We start from the raw sequence: 6211 nt of genomic DNA, 5'->3' as shown, positions 1-6211 counted from the left end.
GAGTCCCATAAAAGTAGGAACTGTGTCTGACTCCTTTGCCACGGTACCCTAAAACCAAAAACCATGCCTGGCATATAGTGAGGACATCATTCTGACTTTTCAAATGGGCTGAGAAGCAGGCTGGCAAGGGGTAGCCTAATCCTAACACTTCATGAATTTTTCTCGCAAAGAAAATCTTCACTGGCTAGTCCAGAAGCCCTCAGATACCAGCTGTCTACTTCAATTTTGTCTGCTGGACTCAGGTGTTTTACAAATTATTTTTCTTAAAGGTGAATTTATATTTGATTTGGAAAATAGAATAGGAGGGAAAACAAACAAAAAAGAAGAGTGGGAATATCCCATTCAGAGGGAGGACTAGGATAGACTAAGGGCTATAGGGCTATAGGGGTCCTGGCTGCTCTGGGACTCAGTCCGGCTCTGCCCTTGCTGACCTGGAGATGCTGGGTATTTCCAAGTCCTCAAGGCTCCAACCTCTTCATCTGTAAATGGAGCTGAATAATACCTACCCCAGGTGTGTCATGAGACAAAATGAGATGGCACAGGCAAAGCACATACCACAGTGCCTGGCAGAGAGTCTAAGGAAAATGTTACTATTATTACTTGTGTCTTCCCAAACCTTCATTTATCCAAAATTCTTGTTTTATAAAGGAATCAACATGTACATTCCACCTTAAACTCTATGTTTTTAAACTTTTCCTCTAGGTTCCATATAAATTAGCTCCCAAAGAAGACAAGTATCATGTCTCCGATCTCTGAAATATCTTCTCAGATGGAACAAGGCATATTTGTGGAAAGTACTCCATCCCTGAAAGATCGTGGGATTAAATCAAATGATAAAAGCTCAGCTAATTTAACAATGATCTCGATTTCTCTACTAAACCTCCAGCAGCTATGGAAGATGTTGCTTCCCTCAGCAAATCCCATGTAAATTTACCAACTTGGAAATTTGTGGTCACCTACTCCCATGATTCCACTTTGCCCCAATCACACCCCCCTCCAAATGAAGTTTTCCCAAGATAAATGTATCACCATTCCATGTCCCACACCTTTCTTCTAATCTGACACCCTTCTAATCTGGCTGACCCCTGGTAACCCCTGGCCCAGAGCTGGAAACATTGTTCAGAAAACTCTACAGCCTCCTTTATCACCATGAGTTGACCAGATGTGGCTCAATGAGCCAGGCCTCTCACATTAAGGTTGGCCCATTCAAACTACAGCTGTCACCGTCTTAATCAGCTAATCTTGATCTGTCTGTTACCATAGGCACTGGTCACAGGAGGCTATTTAAGTGTAAATTTATATTAATTACAATTCAATAAAATAAAATATTCTATCAACTCCTCAGTCTCACTAATCACATTGCAAGTGTTTGATAATCTCATGTGACTTGTGGCTAATATATTAAACAATGCAGACATAGAACATTTCCATCACTGCAGAAAAAGTTCTATCGGAAGGCATTGCTTTGAGCTTTATAAAGCTGATGTGTAAATAATAATTGTTAATTAAAAATCATGACACCAGATGAATGGATGAAGAAGATGTAGCACATATATACAATGGAATATTACTCAGCCATAAAAAGAAACGAAAGTGAGTTATTTGTATCGAGGTGGATGAACCTAGAGACTGTCATACAGAGTGAAGTAAGTCAGAAAGAGAAAAACAGATACCGTATGCTAACACATACATATGGAACCTAAAAAAAAATGGTTCTGAAGAACCTAGGGGCAGGACAGAAATAAAGACGCAGACATAGAGAATGGACTTGAGGACACGGGGAGGGGGAAGGGTAAGCTGGGACGAAGTGAGAGAGTGGCATGGACATATATACACTTCCAAATGTAAATAGATAGCTAGTGGGAAGCAGCCTCATAGCACAGTGAGATCAGCTCGGTGCTTTGTGTCCACCTAGAGGGGTGGGGTAAGGAGGGTAGGAGGGAGATGCAAGAGGGAGGAGATATGGGGATGTATGTATATGTATAGCTGATTCACTTTGTTATACAGCAGAAACTAACATTATTGGAGCAATTATACTCCAATAAAGATGTTAAAAAAAATCATGATGTCAGAATTTTACAAGGGTTGAATATTATAGAAGTTTTTTTTACATTTAGTGTATTGGTATTTAGTTCCAATTATTCATAAAGGAATAAAATTCAAAGATGTGTATTAATTGTTGAAGCATGTATTTGAACTTTTTACTCAGGGCATAAGAGTGTGATATGAAAAGAGCCTGAGGCAGGAATAGGTAGTGAAGGGACTTGGGAAATGGAGCTCTCCTATTTCATAGGCACCCACAATATGGATTTCCAACTGAAGGAACTGGAGATGATACAGGAATGGACCCATGTTTTTGGAGGATTAAGTGGGTGTTGGACTGGAGGACCCACAGGCATCACACCAGGTGAAGATCATTACTAAAAGATGTGCTGATGAAATAATGATGTGGTCAAAGATGTTCATCAATATTACTTATGAATATAAAATATTTGAATCAGATTTAATACTCAAAAGGAGGAGACTACTTATGTAACTTATAGTAGACCACTGGTGCAAAATTAATGTATTTATGATAGGCTATGGAGTGGGACTTCTTCTGTTGTCTCATAGATTTTAGCTGAGATTTCACAGCTAAAGACAATCATCGATGTTCCAAACTCATTCTATGAAGCCAGCCTCACCCTGATACCAAAATTTGACAAAGATAAAGAAAATTATAGGTTATTTTAAAAAAGAAAGAAAGAAAATCACAGGCCAATATTACTGAAGAACATAGATGCAAAAAATCCTCAACAAAATATTAGCAAGCAGAATTCAACAATACATTAAAACAATCGTGTATCATAATCAGATGAGATTTATCCCAGGGATGCAAAGGTGGTTCAATATCCACATCAGGTACTTCCCTGGTGGCGCAGTGGTTAAGAATCCGCCTGCCAGTGCAGGGGACACGGGTTCAATCCCTGGTCCAGGAAGATCCCACATGCCGCAGAGCAACTAAGCCCATGGGCCACAACTACTGAGCCTGCGCTCTAGAGCCCGCGAGCCACAACTATTGAGCCTGTGTGCCACAACTACTGAAACCCGCGCGCCTAGGGCCTGTGCTCCACAACTAGAGAAGCCACCACAGTGAGAAACCCACGCACCACAACAAAGAGTAGCTCCCGCTCGCCACAACTAGAGAAAGCCCGTGTGCCACAACAAAGACCCAACATAGCCAAAAAAAAAAGAGTAAAGGGAATGTGGGGTGGGGAAGGGACAGAGTGGGAAGTTAGGGTTAGTCGATGCAAATTATTATATAGAGAATGGATATACAACAAGGTCCTACTGTATAGCACAGGGAACTATATTCAATATCCTGTGATAAACCATAATGGGAAAGAATACAAATAAGAATGTACATACATATGTATATGTATAACTGAATCATTTTGCTGTACAGCAGAAATTAACGCAACATTGTAAATCAGCTATACTTCAATTAAAAAAAAAAGAGTAAAGGGAATGTGGTGAAGCCAAAGGAGGGGTCAGAGGCTTAGCTCTGGTTGGAATCTGGGACTCTTCTAATGAGAATTTTACTATGTCCTTTTGTATCCTGTCAGCACATCCTGATTGGAACAAAATTCCCCCTTTAATTCAACCAGAACTAAGTGAATATCTGCCTGTGAACAAAGAATTACTTCAGTCAAAGATCCTACACGGGAGGTTGACTACTGTACAGGATGCTATATATAAAGGTATGGAATGACTCTGAAGATTTTGAAGAAGGTGTATTGATTCAAGATAGAAATAAGTATAGTAGGGTATCAGTAGGGCTGAGTTGCTTAAGAAACCTTTAATGCAGTAATCAGTAAGGGAACCTGTCCTAGAAGGTGGATGCCCAAGAAAGGAGTTGATTGCTGAAACTTTTCATTAGACAAATACGGAGAATCTTTTGGTGCAGTGGTGGAGAGAGCTGTTTAACCTGAAGTCAGAAAGTAGTATTAGGCTCATAAATAAAATGAATAAATAAAATCTCTTGCATCTGCAAGGGAGCAGAAAGTAGTCAGAGTGAGACTGGAAGGAAATTCTGTTAGGAGTTTATGAATTAGATCCCTTCCCAATTAGCCTTGTGACTCAGCCTGGGACGTTTCCAAATGAGAATTGATGGAAAAAGGTCAGAAGCCTTGGGCCACAGTCCTAAGGGAGAAATACATAAGGTGTATACGGTAATGAGTACAGTGGTGAGATAAAGTAAGATCCTTAGAGCATGACTAGGAGAGTTAGATATTCACAATAAATCAAGGAGCTTTTTCTGAAGCTTAAATGCTAAAAACTCCCTGGGTCCACAGGTGCCTGCTTGGAATTCCCTCATTCACCGTAGTCATGTAATATATGGTGGCCACAAGGGATGAATTACTTGGGTAAACAGTAAATTAAGGATATAAGGATGAACGCCTGTGTTTGGATATCCCAGAAGTTACAAGGACACCAACACAACTCAAGCAGCCTTCATAGGAAGATATATGAAGAGAGACATGGAATTTTAATCATTGATTCTTCCAAAATTTTGCAAACAGTTGGCACTAGATGTCCCAATTGCATCGAGTGCATCACCCATGTCAAGTGCATCGCTCATGGAAGTCCCTTCCCCCATCCATCTTACCTTTTGGCTTCGTCATTCATAGCTCTTATAACCTAGCAGCTGAGAGCTGGGACTGCAATCAGCTTCTTCCTAAAGAAACCGTAAGTGTGGATTTCAAATACTGTGACAACACAACAAGAAGAGTATATTTCATGGGCTGAGAGTGTAATTTGCTTTCTCATAAAATTTACTTGTGCCTTTGGGCCACGTCATAACTGGTCTAATGTAGACTCCTTCCTTATTTAAATAGACTTCTAATAGGTTTACTAGGTACTCCAAGCTTTTCTCAAGCATCCTTCTTTTAAAAGTTTTATCCAGGCAAAGCAGGGAGTTAATGACCCTCGCTGATTTTCCACCCCATAACATTTTCACCCAGTGTCTTAGACCTCACACACTGAAATGGCACATTTCATCTTCTCTCCCCGAAGACCTGCAGTTCCGAACATTCACTCCCATGCTTGCACGTGAGCGTACAGGAACTTCGGGAACCCAATATTTAAATAATGGTGCCATCAGGTAGCCCTTCTTCTGAACACATAGGGGAAAAGACAAGGCATTCAGCACTCTGGAATATATTTATTTCTTCATCATAGCCTAGGGCCTCTCCCACCAGCCCTGCCACTATTCAGCCTTGTCCTAATAAGGACAATGGAGCTGGTGATCAGGACAAGCAAAGATGTTGACCTTGCTGGAACCATGGAACCAGATACCTTGTACTCCAGCCTTTGGCTCTGATCTGTCTCCATGCTGTGGAGAATGTACTCCAGCCAACACAAGATACTTAGCCTCTCTATCCACTGACTATTAAATCAGATTCCAAGTCTTTTATACAGTTTAATTATGAAAGCCTTAAAAAAAAAAAAAGGAATTATGCCGCATTTGGCTTCCTCTAACAATATATGACCTAGCATAGCAGAGAAACTAATTGTATATTGATTACATTCTCAACACAGGACTGGATCATAATGACACTCTAGAACTCAAGTATGCAAAAGCAGTTAAAGGTTATCAGAAATTTTAAAACAAGAGTTTAACATTTTTCAAAAATAATGTTCCACCTAGATCCATATCAAGGTTGCTTATATTTGTTGCCATATAGAATATATACTATTAATCACATGGAGATGTGGAGTCATAATATATATAACAGAATTGATATAGTCTATGCATTACAAGCTAAAATGTTTTAATCCTTTCTCACTCATAATGTCCAAGTACAAAATAATAATTTATCCCCTCAGCAAAAAGAAAATATCCTGGCACCAATAAGATAACAGAATTAAGATTTGCCCAGGACTTCCCTGGTGGTCCAGTGGTTAAGACTCCACGCTTCCAGTGCAGCGGGCACGGGTTCGATCCCTGGTCAGGGAACTAAGATTCCACGTGCTGCGTGGCAAGGCCAAAGAATTAAAAAAAAAAATTTGCCCAATATGAACCAAAATCCCTGAACATTAAAAGCCTAGATTCTCTGACTCTTACCCAAATACTCACAGCTCCCCATTCTCCCATTCATGAGTTGTTCCTGCCCACACTTAGAGGAAAGAAAGGACACCATGACTGAAAGTCCAATATGCAGAGGGAAAG

The sequence above is a fragment of the Lagenorhynchus albirostris genome, chromosome 15 (assembly GCF_949774975.1).
Source record: "Lagenorhynchus albirostris chromosome 15, mLagAlb1.1, whole genome shotgun sequence".
NCBI classification, from domain to species: Eukaryota; Metazoa; Chordata; class Mammalia; order Artiodactyla; family Delphinidae; genus Lagenorhynchus; species Lagenorhynchus albirostris.
This window is presented reverse-complemented; position numbering follows the sequence as displayed.